Below are 22698 nucleotides of genomic sequence, written 5' to 3' on the forward strand. Positions count from 1 at the left end.
GAAGCACTTTGAGCTGCAGTTTCTGTATGAAAGGTGCTATATAAATAAAGTTTATTATTATTATTATTATTATTTATATGACACATGTCCACAGACCCAGGAGGACCTCCACTTTCACATCCCACTGTTATCTAAGCTGCAGCTGTGTAGCAGAAATTGTAGTTGGCTCTCAAAGCCACCACAAAAACTACACTGAAAGTGCCATTTGCAGAAGATGCAGACCAATGTGCTGAAAATTTCTGAGCATCAGAGCAACCTACAATGCAGCAACCTTTTTCTTTTTTGCTTCAAGTTTTTCTTAGAAGTTAAAGGTGACATGCATTATAAATGTCATTTTCAGTCTCTAGCATTGTATTATAGTAATAGGAGTTAGTATCAATGTGTTTTTGTGTCTAAATACCATATTGGCGGATTGCTCTGATTCAGCTCAGATAATTTCCTGCTCCAGTAAATTAGGCCATCCTGATTTGAAGGCCTGAGTGACGTTACTCAGGCTCTGGGTAGTGGACAGTGATGTGATTGGCTCTGTGGTTGTAGCTAATGCCCGCCCACAATCTACCTAGACTAGACAGCGAGTGGAAACCACTTCCTCATACTGCGGCAGAGTGACACCTCTGCATACACTCTGGAGGGAGAGAGAGAGAGAGATAGAGAGGGAGAGAGAGAGGGAGAGACAGAGAGAGAGAGAGAGGGAGACAGAGAGAGAGAGACCACTGTGCAAACACACACGCAGGTCCCCCCCCCCCCCCCCCCCCCCCCCCCCCATTCGGGAGCACAAGCTGCTGCGCGTGAAAGAAAGAAAAAAAGAAGAAAGAGAGAGAGGGAGGGAGAGGGGGCCTTATCAATAACGGCCTGTCTTGCAAACACTCCGCGCGCAGGTCCCCCCCCCCCCCCCCATTTGGGAGCACAAGCTACCGCGAGGTGAAAGAAAGAAAAAAAAAAGAAAGGGAGAGAGGGAGGGAGCCTTATCAATAACGGCCTGTCTTCTCTCTCTCTCTCTCTCTCTCTCTCTCTCTCTCTCTCTCTCTCTCTCTCTCTCTCTCTCTCTCTCCTCTCTCTCTCTCTCTATCATTCTCTATCATTCTCTCTCTCTCTCTCTTTCTCTATCATTCTGTGTGTGTCTCTCTCTCTCTCTCTCTCTCTCTCTCTCTCTCTCAATTCAATTTCAATTCAATTCAATTCAATTCTCTCTCTCTCTCTCTCTCAAATCTCTCTCTCTCTCTCTCTCTCTCTCTCTCTCTCTCTCTCTCTCTGTCTACCAGTCGCAGACTGTGTGGGCTGACTGTCACTCAAAGTGTTTATGGGCGGAGCCAGGCCATAACAGCTTGAAATCCTGAGGCTGAAAAATTATGGTTTTGAGTACTTGATTATAAATATAAAACAATGCATTTTTTTTTAAAAGAAACCTTACAGATGTCTTCAATAGACTCACAGGAATTGTGTAAAGTTGCCCAAATAGTGCTAGGAATAGCAACGCATGTCCCCTTTAATGTTTTTACCAGCCCATCAATGATTCCTATCCCATCTTACAATTCCTGTTAAATAGGCAAAACTTTAAATATTATGAAATTCCAACAGCAGCAGACCCTGCAGGTGCACAAAATTAGATATGATATGATATGATATTTGCATTTATAATGCGCCCCCCCCCCAGCCAATTTTTACATCGGTCCGGGGGGGAAACCCGGGGAAAACAAGAATACAAATAAATGGACAGGACAAAGAAAACAGGGAACCAGGCAGACGGACAGACAGAGAACATAAGAACACCTCAGACACACAACACAACAGCAAAGTAGCTCAGTGATCATCCAAAGCGAAAAGGTGGGTTTTAAGCAAGGCCTTGAATGTCTGTACGGTGTTGGCAGACTTGATGTTGAGAGGGAGCTTATTCCACAGTGTCGGTGCCATCACTGCAAAGACCCGGAAACCCTTTGTCACCAGTTTGGTGCCTGAGACCAGCCTGGCAGCAGCATTTTGAACATGCAGGAGGGGGAGGATGGTTTTGTCCGAGAGACCAGAGTAGAGGGAATTGCAGTAGTCCAGTCGTGAGAAAATGAGCATGATGATGACTTTATGAAGGGGGAGAGGAAGGACTTGGTTTTTGAAATGATGCGCAGTTGGAAGAAACAGGACTGTACTACTGATCTTACTTGCTTGTGGAAATTAAGATCTGAGTCAAATAAGACCCCAAGGTTTCTCACATTGGGTTTCACCAAGGAGGAGAGGCTTCCCATGTTTCTGGAGCTCTGAGTGACTGAGTTGGGGGTGCCAAACAGAATGATCTCCCCCTTGCTCTCGTTTTTAATTGCAGGTGGTTTTGTGACATCCACTCCTTTATATTGCCTAGGCAGGTCTTCAGGCGGTCTAGGCTGGTGGAGTCAGCTGTTGTGAGTGGGAGATATATCTGAGTATCATCGACATTTACATTTACATTTAGTCATTTAGCTGACGCTTTTATCCAAAGCGACTTACAAGTTCTGTACGACAAGACAGCAAGAAGGGTGCAACTCTATCAGCTGAGTAACAATGTTCATCAAGTGTTGCATGTTACAGTGTAGGTTAGTTTATTAGGACAAGTGCATGACAGTAAGGTTAGTCAGGGTTAGATTTTTTTATTTTATTTTTTTATCATTTCAGATAGTGGTTGAAGAAGTGAGTCTTTAGTCGACGGCGAAAGATTGGATGGGATTCGGCTGTCCTAACTGGGATGGGTAGTTCATTCCACCATTGTGGGGCAAGGACTGAGAATAGGCGGCTTCTCTTTGATGACCCTCCGGGAGCTTGGATAGGAGTAGGTCTGAGGCGGCCAGAAGATGCAGAGCGTAGGGGTCTTGAGGGTGTGTAGTTAGAGACCATTGACCGGAGGTAGGCGGGAGCGGTTCCCTTTGCTGCACGGTATGCTAGGTCGAGGGCCTTGAAGCGGATACGTGCAGCAATGGGGAGCCAGTGCAGGTCCCTAAGAAGTGGGGTGACATGGGCCGACTTCGGTAGGTTTGATATCAGGCGGGCCGCTGCGTTTTGAATGAGTTGAAGAGGCTTGGTGGCAGTGGCCGGGAGGCCAGCTAGCAGTGCGTTGCAGTAGTCGAGGCGGGAGATGACTGTTGATTGGACGAGGAGTTGGGTGGCTTCTTTTGTCAGGAAGGGGCGTATCCTTCTGACGTTGCTCAGGAGGAATCTGCAGGTTCTGGTTGTCGCTGCGATGTGAGCAGAGAAGTTCAACTGGTCGTCAAGGACAACACCAAGGTTCTTGGCGGTCGGGGACACGGTCACAGCTGCATTCTCGACTGTGATGGAGAGGTCGGTCAGGGGGGAGGATTTGGCCGGCAGGTGGAACAATTCTGTTTTGCTTAGGTTCAGTTTGAGGTGGTTGGTCGTCATCCAGGCGGAGATGTCGGACAGACAGGCCGAGATCCGCTCAGAGACGTGGATATCTGAGGGAGGGAAGGAGAGGAAGAGTTGAGTATCATCGGCATAACAATGATATGAGAAGCCATGAGACGTGATAATGTTACCCAGTGATTTAGTGTAGAGGGAGAAGAGAAGGGGTCCTAGGACCGAGCCCTGGGGGACACCCGTCCGGAGGGGGCGGGTGGCCGACAGAGTCCCTCTCCATGACACTTGGTAGGAGCGGTCGTTGAGGTATGATGTCAGCCATGTCAGCGCAGATCCAGCCACTCCCATTCCTGCGAGGGCCGTGAGGAGGATCTGATGGTTGACTGTGTCGAAGGCTGCAGATAGATCTAGGAGAATCAGGACAGAGGAGAGGCCTTTCGCTTTTGCTAAGTGAAGTGCCTCTGTGACCACAATGAGGGCCGTTTCTGTGGAGTGGCCAGTCCGGAAGCCAGACTGATTGGGGTCTAGGAGGTCATTCTGTAAGAGATAAGCAGTAAGTTGGTTGGATACAGCACGTTCAAGTGTTTTAGAAAGAAAGGAGAGAAGAGAGACAGGACGATAGTTGGCTATGACGGTGGGGTTCAGGGTTGGTTTTTTTATGAGGGGCGTGACTCTGGCTTGTTTTAGGGAGGTGGGGACCACCCCCGAGTTGAGTGAGGAGTTGATGGTTGCAGTTAGGAATGGGAGGATGTCCGGTGCTATGGTCTGGAGGAGTGGGGAGGGTAGCTGGTCCAGCTGGCATGTAGTCGGACGGTTCGACGTTACCAGTGTCAGGGTCTCGGCTTCTGTAATGGGAGAGAAAGATGACAGAGTGAAGGATGAGGTTCTCGATTCAGCGTTTGGAATGGGTGGGGGTTGGGAGAAGGAGCTGCGGATGTTCTCCACTTTTTCCTCAAAGAAGATCGCAAAGTCTTCGGCAGAAAAAGATGAGGGAGGAGGGGGTGGGGGGGGGGGGGGGGAGTGAGAAGGGAGGACATGGTAGCATGCAGTTTGCGAAGATTCTTGGCAGAGGCCTCGATCCTATGGTGAAAGAAAGAAGCTTTGGCATTAGTAATGGTTTTGGAGAATGTTAACAAGAGGTTGTGATATGTGTCGATGTCAGCAGTGAGGCGTGATTTTCTATACTTCCTCTCAGCCGCTCTCAGGACCTGTCTTTGTTCTCTCACTGCATCCGTCAGCCATGGACTGGGTGGGGAACGGCGGGCAGGTTTCTCAACGAGGGGACAGAGCTTGTCAAAGGAGGTTGCAAGGGCTGAGAGGAGGGTGGAGGTTGCCATCTCTGTGGGGAGAGCAGAGAACGTGTCACTCAAAGGTAGAGCGGATATTATGTCAGAGGAGAGGGTGGAGGGGGATAGGGAGGCCAGGTTACGTCTGAGTGAGACGGTTTGAGTTGGGGTGAAGACCTTTCGGTTAAGCATGAGAGTTAGTGAGAAGGATATGAAGGAATGGTCAGATACATGTAGGGGAGTTACCGTGGTGTTAATGATGCTGGAGTTACGGGAAAATATGAGATCCAAGGAGTTGCCTGCTTTGTGGGTGGGAGGCATGGCAGTGGGAGTCAGGTCAAATTGTTGTAGGAGGGAGACCACTGGGACCGACTGAGATGAGTCAGGCAGGTTGAAGTCGCCCAATAGAAGGAGCGGGGTACCATCTTCCGGTAAGGAGCTTAGAAGCATGTCCAGCTCATCTATGAAGTGATCGAGGGGACCTGGAGGGCGATAGAGTGTAACAATGGTGAGATTGAAAGGATTAGAGACAGATATTGCATGATATTCGAGGGAGGAGAGTGACAGTTCTGGGAGTTGTGTTAGGTTTGTAGCCCATGAAGGAGATGTCATGAGGCCAGTGCCTCCATCGACGTAGCAGTGGAAGGAGATGTTGTGCCGATTGATGATTTGACTGAGGGGGATTGAAGAGGATGGGTGCCAGGATTGAACCCTGTGGGACCCCGCAGGTGAGGTTGGCTTGCTGGGAGGAGAACTTGGCTAGACTCACCGAGTAGGTTCTATTGTTTAGGCAGGATCTGAACCAGGAGAGGGCGGTGTTGGTGATGCCAACCTGTTGGAGGCGGTCAGTGAGGATGGAGTGGTCCACTGTGTCAAATGCTGCACTCAGAAGCAGCAGTGCAGCACATTTCCCAGTGTCCACGGTGAGGAGGAGGTCATTGAGGACCTTCAAGAGGGCGGACTCAGTGCTGTGTTCTGCCCTAAACCCGACTGAAATTTCTCCAGGATGTTGTTCCTCTTGAGGTAGGGCATCAGCTGACTGATGAAAGCCTTGTCCCTTTTCCGATAGAATATTAGTGTTACAGCCACAGCCAGGGCCTTCCTCTCCACTGTCTGGAAGCAGGTCTCCACGCCATTATATGGGCTGCTTCCTGTCTCCTCATCACCACTCTGTCTACCTGGGCTGTCCTACACACCTGAGACTCATCACGTCATCACCGAGCCTGGATACAAGGCCTGCATTCCTGCCACTCCTCGTCCGAGTGTTGCTTCACCTGCCGTGGTACTAGGACTCTATTCTGTATACTTCCACTATCTCTGTACCTGCCTTGTTCTAACCCTGCTCTTCTGTGTGTAGGATTGCACACCCCCGGCCTACGCCTCACCCGTGGACGTCACCAGCCTGGACGTTGCCTGGGATCACATGGAGTGACCTTCCGCACCTCTGTACATTTACTATCTGCCTTGTCATTTGCCGGGTGTCAAATTAAATAAATACCCTAAACCGCCTCATTCTCCTGTGCCTTGTGTTCTGCTCTTGGGTTCCAAACTAGACGCCACCCTAACAGAATACTCTGACCATGTCGGACCCAGCACCCCAGGACTCAGGAGAATTGGACCGGATCCAGCGTGCCCTCACCAGCCAAGGAGGATTGGTAAACCAGCACACACACATGCTCCAGGAGCTTTCTGCCTCACTCCACGCACCCGCTACCAGCTCCGTTCACCAAGACAATCAATTAAGTCTGATCGCCGCTCACCTCTCTGCCTCGCCAGCCCAGGCCCACACACCGGCACCTGCCCCCGACCCGCCAGCTCCACCAACCCCACCCCAGTCTCTATATAGGGAGCCGCATGTTCTAGCACCCGAACGTTATGACGGGGACGTCACAAAGTGTCGCTCTTTTCTTTTTCAATGCGCACTCGTTTTTGAACAACAGCCCCTCACCTACCAAACTGATGAATCTAAAATCGCTTACCTGATCGGCCTGCTCAAAGGAGATGCATTAGCGTGGGCATCAGCGCTCTGTCACAGTAGGTCACCCCTCTGTTCATCTTTTGTCAATTTTACCGCTGAGCTGCAAAAAGTTTTTGACCATCCCTTCGGTGGGACCGCTGGGTCTGCTGGACTCTTAGCCATCCATCAGGGCCACCGCAGTGTTAGCGAATACTCCATTGAATTCCGTACATTCCATTTCCCAAGCCCGAATTAGCACCAAATCGCTGGCCATACCCCTCGACGCCAATGCCCTGAATGGGAGCCTACTTGCGCGTGTGACTCATTGCACCAAACCGCTCCGCCTATTACTTTCGGGTAATCACAGCGAAATCATCCAGTTCCACGTCATCCTCTCCGCCCATACACCGATAGTCCTCGGCCAGCCCTGGTTAAGACTACACAATCCCATCATTAACTGGCCAACTTGTTCAGTCCCTAGTTGGAGTCCTCACTGTCACGCCGCCTGTCTGCAGTCTGCTCACCCCCCAGACCCCAGTAAAGGTTGCCGATTCTCACGTTTCTAATGAACCCCTTGACCTCTCCACTATCCCTCCTGTTTATCACGATTTAGAAGCCGTTTTTAGTAAACAACATGCCCTCTCCCTGCCACCCCATAATTTGTACGACTGTGCCATTGAGCTGCTCCTGGGAGCCCCTCTCCCCTCTAGTTGTCTGTTCAATCTCTCGCGTCCGGGGGGAGAGTTCATGGAAAAATACATCCACGAGTCCCTGGCCACGGGCATTATCACTCCCTCCTCCTCTCCTGTCGGCGCTGGTTTCTTTTTTGTCTCTAAAAAAGATGGTTCACTTAGGGCTGGGCGATATAACAATAACGATAAATATCGCGATATATTTTAATAATCGATATCGAATATCGAAATTTAAAAAGAAATCGAAAAATCGTTTTTCTTTTTTTTTTAGTTTTTTTTTTTTTTACCTGCAACAGGGCAGTTTTAAAACCAGAGACAGTGGACAGACTTGTCTTTCTTGCCTGCAACTTAAAGTAATGGCTGTGCTTGTCCAAATGACAATACTGACCAAATTCAGATTTCTTTTTATCTTGTCCATTTATTTTGTTTGCTTTCTAATTTAAAATACATTTTGAAACCGTCTGTACACAGTAGGCTATGTGTGCTAGCAGAACTAGACTCCAGTCACGAGTCACAGTGCACATGTGCGGTGGTTTGTCCACCAAAAAAGCGCCAAAAGATTGAAAATAAACTAGCAGAGCCAGAACTGTTCAACTCCTCTGGAGCCACAGCCAGCAGAGAAGCCGGTTTACTTTAGCTTTTAAACCAGCTGCAGCCTGAGAACTGGAGTGTGAGGGGATGTAACACTAAAGATGGCGGCAATGACAAAGAATTGCTGCAAAATAAACATACATCTGTTGTTAAAAAAAAAAAAAAAAAAAAAAAAAAATTATACTTATAACAATTCGATAATTATCGATATCGAGAAATAAAATAAAATTATCATATCGTTATCGCAATATGATTTTTTTCCATATCGCCCAGCCCTAGGTTCACTTCGCCCCTGTATAGACTACCGTGGCCTCAATAATATTACAGTCAAGAACAAATACCCCCTGCCTTTGATAAATTCTGCCTCTAAACCCCTATAAGGAGCCTCCATCTTCACAAAACTGGACCTGAGCAATGCCTATCACCTGGTCCGAGTCCGAAAGGTGGACGAATGGAAGACAGCCTTCAACACGCCACTCGGTCACTTCGAGTACAAGGTAATGCCTTTCGGGTCAGACCTCCTGTTTGCTCCTGCATGCGGTAGAACAAAGGCCTTGTCTCAGCCGAGAGGATTTCTCATAAATGACCAAAGTGTCGCGCATTTCAGAAATCGGTCAAAATAGAGAAATGGCATTTTTGAGTGCTTTGAACTGTTGTATATCTGTTTCCTTATTTGCTAAACTTAATACGACTTGTAAATAGGTTTAATTCTTGCTAGATGGTATGGCTGTAATTATCCTGGTTTTCCAGAGAACTACATTGCTTCACATAAATGCACGTGCACACACACTCAGAGACAGAGCGGTGTGAGGTGTTAGACCCCCGCAGAGACTCCAGCTTGTAGCACTGCACGACAGATTCTAAACAACACATTGGCTTTCATAATATGTACAGTATCATATGAATTATCTCGCAATAATATCCACAGGACTCGACTTTTTGCAGAGTCGTTGCGCGAGTTGGACGTTTTATTTATTTGATCACTATAGGCTCATGACAGCAACGATAGTGCTGTTGGTTGAAACGTGATTCCAGAGTGATACCTTTTTTTTTTTTTATCCAATTTTTCTCCCATTTTCTATATTTTCTCCCATCCCAATTTCGTATCATCCAATTCAACCCTCCCCTGTCACGAACGCTGTTTCTTGCCTCCCACAAGTCGGCTGCAATGTGGACTAAGTCATACATAGCACAAGTCCCCTCCGGTACTTGAGGTAACAGCAGTCGCATCTTTTCACCTGCGCAGCTCGATCTCTCAGTGGCGAGGAGTAACGCGTGGGAGGCTCACGCTGCCCCGACACTTCCTGATTCTACTGCGCAGGCGCACCAACTGACCTGTAGGAGTCGCTGTCCACAACGCCCGATCCCCACCCTTCAGTTTCCCTCCCCGTAATACGGCCAATGTGTATTACTGCGGACGACCAGCTAAACTGAAAACAATGTGGAGAGCTGGATTCGAACACGCGAACCCAGCGTCTCCACATTGGTGGCGAGTGCCTTGCCCACTACACCACCTAGCCGCCCCGATTCCGGAGTGATACCTAAATGCATTCCGTTTCATTCAGAGAGAGAGGGGGGGAGGCAGAGTGTGTCTGTGTGTGTGTGAGCAGCTCATGTGAGCCGCAGTGTTTCTTTGTGCTCACGAAGTCTGTCGGTCCACTGTCAGGAACCGAGGCAGTATAGGGTCGCCGTTCCGTCTGGATGCGCCCAAGAGGATCCGGGGGCTGGGGAAACTCTGGCGAAAGTCCAACATTCTTCAATTTCTCCGTTCACTTCATAATAACGTTCCACTGGTTGAAAGTGCATATGAACAATCTCACGCTTGGAAAAAGATAAGGAAGGGTGTAAGCGTGACCACTTCCTGTGTTTTGTAGGAACGCACGGGAGTAGGCGTGGTCACGTGCAAGTGACATAACTGAGTCATATATATTCTGATAGCCCAGGTTGTTCTGAAAATAAATATGTACATCACTTCATTGTACAATACATTGTTTAGGTTTTACAAGCAGTTTATCAAAGTTGACCGTGAACTTGAATTTGGTATAAAAATACAGATTGGGGTGCTTATCAACTTCCCTAAGCTTTCCACTGAGGAGCAGAAACAGCAGTGTGCAGCACTAAGTAACTCCCTCACCCTCAATGGCAAGTCAGACCTGGATGGAAAAGAACTTGCATATGAAAAAGGGTGAATAATAAAATACTAACTAGGTCAATAAACAGAGTAAATATATATCTTATACAAATAATAATATATAAGGTATAGAAAATAACATTTCTAATGACTCTGCACCCTAGCACCCTAAAGACAGTAATTGGAATAACAAAGGAACGACAGACTGGAAGCTGGGCCTTTGTTACCAGGTGTGAATTGGAGTGACATTGATTACATTGAAATCTGGGAGTGTAGTCCTTTCATCAAATGGCTGAATTGTCTTTCATTCTTTCAAAGCCCTGAACTAAGATTTGGTTAGAATGTTACCAGAATGTTTCATAGGACATTGATTGAAAACTATAGACAAAAATTTTACAATTGATGGCTTATTTTGAAGGTATTTTTTTTCAAAAAAAATCTGAAAATCCCCAGAAAGGGGGAGGTGAAAAACGCCCAGACTCCCAAGGGTTTTTAATAACCAACGCGCCAGCTGTCTTCCAAAACATTTTCAACTATGTACTTAACCGCAAAATGTTTGGATGATATTCAGATTTTTTCCTGCTCGGTTGACGAACACATCCAGCATGTCCGCCAGGTCCTACAATGACTACTGGAAAACAAGTTATTCATCAAAACTGAGAAGTGTGAATTCCTTGTCAACTCCATCGGGTTCCTGGGCTACATAATCGAGAGCGGGTAGATCCGGGCGGATCCTGAGAAGATCAAGGCGGTGGCAGACTGGCCCAAACCTTCAAATGTCAAGCAGCTCCAGCGTTTCCTCGGATTCGCAAACTTCTACCGGCGTTTCATCAGGGACTACAGCCGGGTTTCCGCGCCCCTCACCCAACTCACATCACCCTCCGTTCCCTTCTCCTGGACCGCTAAGGCAGAGTCTGCCTTCTCTGAGCTGCGTAGGCGCTTCACATCCGCTCCCATCCTCGTCCAGCCGGACACATCCCGCCAGTTTGTGGTGGAGGTGGATGCCTCCAATACCGGTGTGGCAGCGGTCCTCTCTCAGCGTTCCATGTCCGACCAGAAACTCCACCCCTGCACTTTCCTCTCACACTGCCTGTCCCCGGTGGAGGTGAACTACGACATTGGGAACCGGGAACTCTTGGCGGTCAAGCTGGCCCTGGAGGAGTGGAGACACTGGCTGGAGGGTTCCGAACTCCCTTTCCTCGTGTGGACTGACCACAAGAACCTCGCCTACATCCAGACAGCCAAACGTCTGAACTCCTGCCAGGCCCGGTGCGCGCTGTTTTTCGGTCGCTTCAACTCCACCTTAACCTACAGACCCAGCTCCAAAAATCTCCCCCTTTTGTAGAGAACATGGCCCGGACATGTCAGTGGTGTTAGTCAGCTTATATTACATTGGGCTCGAGTTGATTTCCTCAGTTCGTGTGCGTCCATGACCACAAGTAAGTGCTAAATATGTGTATAATGAGGATGCTTAGTTATTCTTGGTGATTTATATAGTAATAATATATTATAATTCTACCAGCTGTTTAGGAAGCAATTTAACAGTATGTTTATAGTGATAACCTATAGCCTATTGGGTATAATCTATGTTGTGGATTATAGTAATTAGTATATGTAAAGCACTGTTTATCCCTGTTGTTATCCCACTCATGAGGTTTATGTTACTTATAGCAATAGTATAGACGGAATAATATAACATTGATGCCTTTGTTTCCTCCCCATTTAGAACCACACACTCCCACAGTGTTAATGGGAAATAGCATAACAGTAACTAGTGCCTGTGCATCTGTGTATCTACCATTCATAATAAAACTCCTCAAAGGACATTCCTGCCTCCCGTGTCCTGACTAGACACCCCATTTTGTTGACTACATTTCCTAACCACCAAGAGCTTCAATACATGCCCTCTCCCGTCAATTTATCCCCGAAGAGGGTCCTGTTCATCCCGACACCATCCTCCCTCCCACCTGTGTGGTGGCCTCTGCTACCTGGGAGATTGAGTCTGTCATCAGGGAGGCCCAACGTATCCAGCCAGACCCAGGTAACGGTCCTCCTAACCAGCTTTTTGTCCCCGACATTGTCCGCTCTCAGGTCCTCCAGTGGATCTACACCTCCCGGTTCGCCTGTCACCCTGGGATCAACCGAACCCTGTCCCCGCTGAAGCGACATTTCTGGTGGTCCACCATGAAGGAGAATACCCACGCCTTCGTCCTGGCCTGCACTGTCTGTGCTCATGGTAAATCCTCCCACTGACCTCCTGCCGGGCTACTCCGTCCACTACCAGTCCCAGGGCGACCATGGTCTCACATCACCCTGGACTTCGTCACCGGGCTTCCCCCCTCACACGGTAACACAGTCATTATAACCATAGTTGACAGATTCTCCAAGGCTGTCCATTTTGTTGCTCTCCCCAAACTTCAAGTTTCAAGTTCAAGTTTCTTTATTAGTTGTCATACAGAAGTACAGAATACTTTTATACAAAATGCTTCTTTCTGTTACGCTCCAGAGACTGTGCTATAAAAATAAGGAAGTTCCAGGCACTCTTCTTGTATATAAAAAAGGCTTTAATAAATAGCTCTCTGGGCCTCTTGGGTCAAAAGACAGTAATTGGAATAACAAAGGAACGACAGACTGGAAGAGCAAATTGAGCTATGAGCCAGTCCCAACACTAGACTCCATGGCTCCTGAGGAGCTACTGCAGTTCACAAGCTGCAACTGTGACAGAGATTGCAGCAACCGGTGGTGCAGCTGCAAGAGGAATGGCGTTAAGTGCATCTCAGCATGTGGAGCTATTTTCGAATTTAAATATAAGAGTGGGCGTGGCCTTTTTTCAACCAAGTAATGATTTTAGTGAAAAATACATGATTGAAATACATGATCAACTCAGAACCCCGAAAAAACCCTAGTTTGACCCCTCACAAGTTACCCAATGCCAAACAGAAAACGTTTGATTTTTCGAAAATCGGTATTCAGTACTTCAACTTTGAGCAGTTGTTACGAAAAAACATACAGGATTTAAATTCAACTTTTTAATACATCTTACTACACACCTTTACAAACACATTAGTGAAGAAATTGATTGGTAAGGATTTAGTTTGCAGATTTTCATATATTTCCCTTACTATAAGGTGTAATGAGGTATGGGTTGTAGTGCAAATTCTTTACCAATAAATATAAAGTGTGTTTCGGTGTTCTAAAGTGTGTAAAGTGGGTGCTGCAGTGAGTTGTTTGTTTAAAGTGAGTGTGTGCGTGTGGATGTGTGTGCTGTGAGTGCATTTGATGGTTGTTACATAGTGTTATTGTTCGTTGAGCATCCTGATGGCCTGGGGATAGAAGCTTCAGAGTGATGATAAACTTCCCTCTGCTTCAAAGACCGTGGACCTAATGGTGGTCCATATCTTCCGTCTTCACGGGATCCCGGCGGACATCGTTTCCGACAGAGGTCCCCAGTTCATCTCCCAGGTCTGTAAGGCTTTCTGTCAAGCCCTGGGGGCCTCTGTCAGTCTCTCCTCTGGGTACCACCCGCAGACCAATGGGCAAACTCAGTGTAGCAATGTCAGAGGAGCAGGAGGATATTGATCACCGCATCACATATCTCTTCAATCAAGGCCTGACACAGGCTGAAATAGCTTTATGCCTTGCTGTTACACATAATAATACACATTAGTGTGCGTCATCTAAGAAGACGGCTAGCACACACAAGGGGGGGTATTTCACAAAGGTTACTAACTGAGTAAGCCTGACTTCTGCACTGAGTAAACCCCGGAACGGCTCTTTTTACTTTAGTCCATGTTCCAGATTTGAAGAGGTTCCAGGTTTTACTCAGTGCAGAAGTCAGGCTTACTCAGTTAGCCAGCTTCGTGAAATACCCTCGGTTGTCTGATTGTAAGCATGTTGTAGCTATTAAATGTTCGCTAAAGAAGCACAGAATCAGATCTTTTAATTAAATCCACCTTATGTCGTTCTGTGCTTCTGATGACTGTTTTTTTTTGGTCTGTCGCGCCTCGCTATGTCTCGCTCTATATTCGAGATAATGACATAAATAACTCGAGATCTCGAGAAAACAAATTAAATTAACTCGTTATCACGGGAAAACGGAGTAAATAAAATGTATGAATGTATGCCCTCTTAGGGCTTCCGTACATTAACAATTATGTTTTACATTTATAGTCAATCATGACTCAACGAACCATGTCCGAAAATAAATAAATAAATAGGAACTAAACCCAATTGCCGCGGATATAGCTACTGTAAAGTGGAATAGACTGTATATTAATATGCCATATACCGTCTTGTTCTCCATGATATTATTTATTGTTGGTTTTATTTATTTATATTGCTTAGAAATATATAAATGCGTGGAGAAACGGCTGGGTGAGGCAGGTGTGTGTGTGTGTGTGTGTGTGTGTGTGTGTGTGTGCGTGCGTGTGCGCGCGTGCGCGTGTGTATGTGTGTGTGTGCGTGCGTGCGTGCGTGTGTGTGTGTGTGTGTGTGTGTGTGTGTGTGTGTGTGTGTGTGTGTGCGTGCGTGTGTGTGTGTGCGCGCGCTGAGCCTGCCTCACCCAGCCATTTCTCCATGCATAAAAATAACAGTTTTATAAGCAGGATCCTGTCAACCTGTGACACTCTGGTTTCTCTTGTCCCATTTCTGTAGGCTATTTATACTACATCATCATCGCAGACATTTTGGTATAGGCAACAGGTGATTTTAATAATGATTCATTATTATATAATCTGTGATTATTATTATTATTATCGATAATAATAATAATAAATAAGAACAGTGGGAACAGTGTTTATAACATTGCGCCATATTGGTAGGATATGTGTGACAGGCCATGAGAATATAACAGGCTATATGTGGCCTCTAAAAATATTTACTTTCTATGATTTTTGGGGTCCAATATTCATTTTGCCTTTCTATTACATCACCATATACCAGCTGCATTATACAGGCAGTGGTTTTATTCGTAAAACTATAGGCTCTATACATCACATTTGTCTGACCCTCCTTGAAACCATGTCAGCTGGGAGTCTGACTCCATTAAATTTGTCCTCACATATATTACTGTATAATGAGAACTCCAAGTCAATACATTTCCTCTATACACATTATTTGACGGGTAATGTTTATTAGTGGCATACAGCTAGTACTGCACTAATCAAAATGAGTGATGTCACAGGGATGTTGAAAGCCAGAAAAGTAGCATACACATAATGCATGTGTATAGTTCAATGTCATACTGAAGTGTGGTGAAATATATCTATTACTTTTGTAATAACCCAGTATTAAAATGAATTTCAGAGTCCAAAACAATCATCCAACAAATTAAGTTGTTCTCAGTAGGTCGATTTATTACACAGCATTAATAAATCGAGCTGGTCCATAGAACAGACTGAAGTGAGTGCCTCTTGCTATCTGTATAGTATAACCCCCCCTAAAACAATGCTCTATACCCCCATGTTAGTTTCATAAAATATGCATTTGAAGTTACTCCTTTATCAAGGGTCAGGCATTACAACTAGGGTTGGTGGCTGCTCACTGCTCGCAATTAGTTAGGATGTGTTAGATGCTGTTATGTACCATGACCTTGTTTGCTCCTGTGTCACTGGGCATGCAGGTGAGGGCTGCTAATTAGCTAATTAGTGCTGATTGGTTACCTGCTGGCAGCTTTAAAACCAGCCCTTGAGTCACACATGCAGGGTCTGTGGTTAGAGGAGTGTGGTTTAACAGAGAGTTATCACGTTCTTCTATTCTTGTTTCTTTAGTTAATATCAGTATTTCATTGTTAAAGTAGGCTTTTTGGGTTAAACACAGGTTTTGGTGTCGGTTTTGAACATAGGTTGCGTGCCTTTGAGCCAGGGTCGTAACAGTTGGGCGCTCGTCCGGGATCTTTACCCCTAGAAATTGTTTGGTGGTTTTTTTTTTGGGTTTTGCATGGTGTGTCATGGTGCTATGGTGGGGTGGTGTTCGTTACATATTGTGTAACGTGGGGGCTGGAGCCGTTCATCAAACAGGTGAGTATGCCCTTATTTGTTTGTAATTTGATGTGACTACTTAATGCTGTTAAAATATATAGTTTAGTGCACACCACATGTAGATAGGGACATTATTTTCTGGTTGTTGGTTAGCTTCCTGTGCACCACATACTCCTGGGGCAGTCAGAGAAGTGATTAGTACCATCTGCTTGTCTTGTACCATACCATGTACTTGACGGGTGGATGGTCAAATATGATCTCTGGCTGGTAGCAGGTGTGGTTGAAGAGGGTTAGGTCTACAGGGCATTAGTTTAAGGGTAGGTAGGATAGGGGGCCAGAAAACACAGGTAGTGTGGTAGGGCCTGATTTAGTGTTTTTTTTAGGGTAGACATGTGGTGGGCCGTTTTGACTGCAGTTTAGATGTAGAAGCTCTAAGAAGTCATATCAGGTTATAAGGGGCACCTGTTTGAATTTGTTTGTGTTATGTACTAGAGGCCTGATCACTCCTGTGTCACCGGGCATGCAGGTGAGGCCTGCCAATTAGCCAATTAGTGCTGATTGGTTACCTGCTGGGGAGCTTTAAAGGCAGACCTAGTAACACACATGCAGAGTCTGTGCTTGGAGACAGAGCTGTTACATTCTTCTAGTCCTTGTCCGTTGGGTTGCATTAGTACTTTAGTTTACAGTTACCTTAGTAGTTCCTTGAGATAGTAGCACTTTGAGTTAGAGCACGGGGTTTTGGTGTTGGTTTACACATAGGTTGCGTACCCATGAGCCAGGGTCGTAACAGTTGGGCGCTGGTCCGGGATCTTTTACCCCTAGAACTTTGTTTGGTGTTTTTTTTGTGTTGCACGGGGTGTCATCGTATTATGGTTTGGGTGGTGTTCGTTACATATGGTGTAACGTGGGGGCTGAGCCATTTCATCAAACAGGTGAGTATGCCGTATTTGTTTGTAATTTGATGTGACTACTTATGCTGTTAAAATATATAGTTTAGTAGGCACCACATGTAGATAGGGACATTATTTTCTGGTTGTTGGTTAGCGTCCTGTGCACCACGTACTCCTGGGGCGGTCAATGAAATGATTGGCAGGGGTGCAGTGCTGGGCACACGCGGTCAAACGACGTTTGGGCTTCGAAGTGCGCGCATCCTATTATTATGCAAAGTCTAGGTGATAAGTGCCTAGACTTTGCATAATAATAGGATACCGTTTGGCCTTTGCCCATATTACGACTGCACCCCTGATGATTGGTATATGATCTTTGACTGGTAGCAGGTGTGGTTGAAGAAAGTTAGGTCTACAGGGCATTAGTTTAAGGGTAGGTAGATTAGGGCGGCCAGAAAACACAGGTAGTGTGGTAGGGCTTGATTTAGTGTTTCTTAGGGTAGACATGTGGTGGGCCGGTTTTTTCTGCAGTTTAGACGTAGAAGCATATGTAGTCATATCAGGTTAGAAGGCGCACCTGTTTGGAATTGTTTGTTGGATTTATTTTGTTTGTTTGAGTGTTTGGTGAGCATACCTGGTAGCACCTAACACCCTGAGTGTATGACACGTCTATTTGGGGTGGGTGTGGTTTTTTTTAATGTTTTTTTTTGCGTCCTTGAAATGTGCGCTCCGTAGCACACATTGCCACCGCGTCCCTTTATGGTTATTTTTAGTGGCTTTGGCATTCTGTATGGTTCTTCAGTGGTTCGTCGTGGTTCTTTAGTCGTTCTTCAGTGGTTCTTTAGTGTTCTTTGGTGGCTCTTTAGGTGGATTGTGTGTGTACTAGGGTGCTTTTGGCAGCTTTTTGGTGACTCTAAAGTGAACGGGTTGTGGCGCTGGTGCAGAAAAGATGGCTTCCGTTAGGGATTTTGTGGATCACCCTTCACATGACATATTGGAGAGGTTTTCAAAAGAACAGCTTCTCGAGCTTGCTGTGCACTACAAGGTCGAGCTTACTCCCAGTGAGAAACGGTTGAAACCATCTGCCTTGGGTGCTTTGAGGGTTTTGCTCATTAGGGAACAGGTGCTTGAGGAGAGGGTGGAGGAGCCTCCTTCGTCTGGCGCATCTCCGCTATTACCTGGTGTAGAGGGTGACTGGAGGATAAGGGAGTTGGAGTTTAAGGAAAGGCAGCTACAGCACGAGCGTGAGGAGAGGAGAGAGGAGCGTGAGTTTAAAGAGAAAGAAATGTTGTTGGAGCACGAGCGTGCACAGAAGGAGCTTGAATATAAGCATGCTGCCTTGCAGGCGGGTGCTCTGCATCCAGAGTCACGTTCCGGGTTTGATGTAGGCAGGAATATTAGGATGGTGCCACCATTTTTTGAGAAAGACGTGGAAAGATATTTTCCCCTTTTTGAACGGGTGGCAACCACATTGAAGTGGCCTGATACCGCCTGGACACTGCTGCTGCAATGTGTTTTGGTTGGTAGGGCACGAGAAATGTCAAAGGACAAAAGTGATGTTGTTGATACTTCGACTTGGGACATTACACTTAGTGACACATTCTTTGTTGAATTAAAATGTGTACCTGTTGAGAATTTTGGAAAGCACACTGTGGATGTACCTCTGCATAATGATTCTCTTGATTGTGGTTTTGTGTTAGGCCCGGTGGTGAAACCAGAGTTGACATGCGTGCCGGAGAAGCATGTGACAGGAGATGATATGGCAGCGCAGTGTCTCAAGGTCTTCCCAGCCTGTACGGTGGCTGAGGCCACGAACGAATTGGAGGATGAGTGTGGGAAGGATGCTATGAGAGGTGCTGTTGTTTCATGTGACACCGTTCTAGTTGGAGAGGCTACTAAGCTTGACTTAGGCTGCCAGCCTTCCCACAGTAGCTCTATTGTCCCTAATGTTTCACTTGTGGGCAGGGATGGTCCCAGTATGTCAGTTGATGATTCTGACATTGATCCACATGTCCACACTGATTCTCTGCCATGCACTAGGTGTGATGGTCAACCTAGTTACCTGTGTCCTGTGGAGCAGGAGCCGCCTTCGCGACCTGGTCTGTTGAGTGGCAGCCATTTTGATTTTGATCAGGACAATGTTATTTTGGGTGACGCCATTTTAGATGGTGTTCCAGACGTTATTGTGACTGTCGTACTGCCATGTTCCCGGTACACTGGGGCTGTACCTGAGGCGGTACAGCCTACTCTGGATGTTCACGGTGTGCAGTATCCTGAACTGCCAGTGCCAGGTGGGATGGATATGGGTGCGGTGGTGGTATCAGTGATCTATGGTTTTGTTGTGCTGTGTTCTGTTCTGTTAAGCGCAGTTCTCAGGTTGATTTTGGTTTGCAGTATAATTTTGACAGATCGGTATCGGTGGTCGTGTTCGACAGGGGCCGACCCGGTTCTTGCCTTGAACCATTTTGATGTTTACGTTGGATCCTCCAGTTTACCCCTTGTTGTGTATACAGACCATAACCCTTTGGTTTTTCTTCGCAGCATGGTGAACTCGAACCATCGTTTGATGCGATGGAGTTTGTTCCTCCAGGCGTATAACTTGGATATTCGCCACATCGTGGGAGGGACAACGTGCTAGCAGACGCCCTCTCACGATCATGGTACCGGTGTTTGTACCCGTTATCGCTGTTGTGGTAGTGGCCCTGATAACTAAGGGGTCACAGTTGTTTTTTGTTTTGTTTATGGGTTGTTGTGTAGTGGTTGCCTCTTGGGCAACCAGTTTGGTGGGGGAGGTGTTATGTACTAGAGGCCTGATCACTCCTGTGTCACCGGGTATGCAGGTGAGGCCTGCCAATTAGCCAATTAGTGCTGATTGGTTACCTGCTGGGGAGCTTTAAAGGCAGACCTAGTAACACACATGCAGAGTCTGTGCTTGGAGACAGAGCTGTTACATTCTTCTAGTCCTTGTCCGTTGGGTTGCATTAGTACTTTAGTTTACAGTTACCTTAGTAGTTCCTTGAGATAGTAGCACTTTGAGTTAGAGCACAGGGTTTTGGTGTTGGTTTACACATAGGTTGCGTACCCATGAGCCAGGGTCGTAACAGTTTGTTGTATTTATTTTGTTTGTTTTGAGTGTTTGGATAGCCTACCTGTTAGCACCTGACCTCCTGCGCGTATGACACATCTATTTATTTCAGGGTGGTTGTTTTTTTTATTTATTTTTTTGCAAACTAGAAAGGTGTGCTCAGTAGAGCACACATTTCCACCGCGTCTCCTTATGGTTATTGGTATTGGCATTAGCATTCTTTATGGTTCTTCAGTGGTTCTTCAGTGGTTCTGTAGTGTTTCTTCAGTGGCTCTTTAGTGGTTCTTCAGTGGTTCTTCGTGGTTCTTCAGTGGTTCTTTGGTGGTTCTTCAGTGGTTCTTTAGTGGTTCTTCAGTGGTTCTTCGTGGTTCTTCGGTGGTTCTCAGGTAAATTGTGTGTATGCTAGGGTGCTTTTGGTGACTCTAAAGTGAGCAGGTTGTGGCGCTGGTGCAGTAAAGATGGCTTCCATTAAGGATTTTGTTGATCGCCCTTCGCATGACATGTTGGAGAGGTTTTCCAAAGAACAGCTTCTGGAGCTTGCTGTGCACTACAAGGTAGAGCTTACTGCCAGTGAAAAACGTTTGAAACCAACTGCCTTGAGTGCTTTGAGGGTTTTTGTGAGGTTTTGTCCGCTGCTCACCTACTCGCTCTGTTCCTTTAAGCCTACTCGCTCTGTTCCTTTAGTTTTCTGTTAATCAATTGCATTCTCCTATTCACACGCTTCTTCCCGTAGACGCCGTTTGATTGGTGCTTCCCCAACCACACGCTTGTCAATCTCATCCCGCAGCTGTCACAGCTTGTCATTAAGCATTCCTCTGATTATATATACCCCGATTCCCCATCAAGTGTTGTTGGATCGTTTTGATATATTATCAGCTTTTGCTGTTCCTTCCTTGCCTGCTGTTTTTCCCTGTGCTTTGCCTCCCAGGATATTCAAGAAGTATTCCGCTTGGACAACCCGTTCCCCGTGGCGACGCGCTCGCCCTGTTTGATCCTGCTCTCTTTACGCACAGCGCCTGGGTGAGTTTGGCAAGACTGTCTTTGACCCTATCGTTTTTCGTGTGTGTTAAACACTGAAGAGATCCTGCTTTTTGTCAGACTGTCACTCACCCTGTGCCTGTATTTTGGATTGTTCATTTTGGATAATATTTGCTTGAACATCGCTCACTGTGTGTATTCACACCGAAGATATTATCACTTGGATTATTATTGGGACTTCGCTCACTGTGTGTATTCACACCGAAGATATTATCACTTGGATTATTATTGGGACTTCGCTCACTGTGTGTATTAGCACCGAAGATTCTATCACGTGGATTGTTGTTGGGACGTTGCTCACAGTGTGTATTTACACCGAAGATTCTGTCACTGGATTATCTGTTTTGGGACAAGTCACTTCTCCTGTCACCTGCTCTGTTCCCAACTGTACTCTGAGCTAACCCGCTCTCTCTCTCCCTCTCTGTCACCACCTCGGGGAGCTGCCGAGAGGAATCTGCAGAGCGGCTCTGACGTCACAGTCTAATCCTCGGACGAACCATCCCGGGAGAAGCTGCAGAGCAGCAACATTCGTCTATGCTTGTATCCCAGTCTTTGTTTGTTCTCAACCAAGTTATTGCTGCTATTTTGTGAAATAAAACAAGCCCTAGTTTTTGGCAACTCTGAAACAACTCTCTTTGTGTCGTTAGCATTTGGGGTCGGTGTCAAACCATAACATTACGATCCAACCAAAATGACGACCCCAGCCGACACAGAGAGAGTCAGAACAGCACTAGCTAATCAGATCGAGTTGACCAAGGATCACAGTCACCAACTAGAGAGGGCTGCGGCTGCGGTGCATGATCTCAGGGAACAGGTCCAGCCTATTCATGGGTCCCTGGCCGCTCTGGCAGGACAACAGTCAAGTATACTCCTTCATCTTCACACGCTGAGCGACACCGTTAACACTTTAATTGTATCCCCACTTCCTTCAGGAGCATCCCCCGCAGCCCCAGCAGGGCCCACGCTTCCCGATCCCGCACCTCGGGAACCCCGTCTCTCCGTCCCACGGCTGTTCGACGGCAATCCCGAGGAGTGTGCCACATTCATCATGCAATGTGAGTTGGTTTTCCGTCATCAACCCAGTCGATTCACTTCTAGAGGAGCCCAAGTGGCCTATATGACAAACTTGCTCTCAGGCCGGGCTGCCCAGTGGGTCACTTCCTCCTGGGCAATGGATGCAGATTTTTGTTTCTCCTATCCAGACTTCGTGGCTGAGCTCCGCAGGGTGTTCCACCACCCAGCCCGTGGTCTGGATCCTGGAGCCCGGTTGGGTACCTTCCGACAGGGGAGCGGCGGGGTAACAGACTACGTCCTGGAGTTTCGACTGGCGGCGGTGGAGAGTGGTTGGAACGACCCAGCACTTCGCCTAACCTTCATGAGGGGGCTCAGTGACGCAGTCAGGGACCAGCTCGCGACCCGGGAGGAGCCTGACTCCCTCGAGGACCTGTTCAGCCTCGCCATCCGCATCGACGGACGCCTCCAGGAGAGAAGGCGTGAGAGGACCCGACTGGTACCTCCTGAGGGACCCCGGACCCCCCGTACTCATGACGTTTCTACTGGTCGCCCTGCCCTCAACACGACTGGTGGTAGCGTACCCTCCCGTTCGGTTCGCGAGGAGGAACCCATGCAGCTGGGACGCTCTCATCTGAGCCAGGCTGAACGTGAGGCGAGGTTCAGGTCCGGTCTCTGCCTCTACTGCGGTCGGGAGGGACACCGA

The sequence above is a fragment of the Notolepis coatsorum genome, assembly GCF_963971535.1.
Source record: "Notolepis coatsorum genome assembly, chromosome: 20".
Taxonomy (NCBI): domain Eukaryota; kingdom Metazoa; phylum Chordata; class Actinopteri; order Aulopiformes; family Paralepididae; genus Notolepis; species Notolepis coatsorum.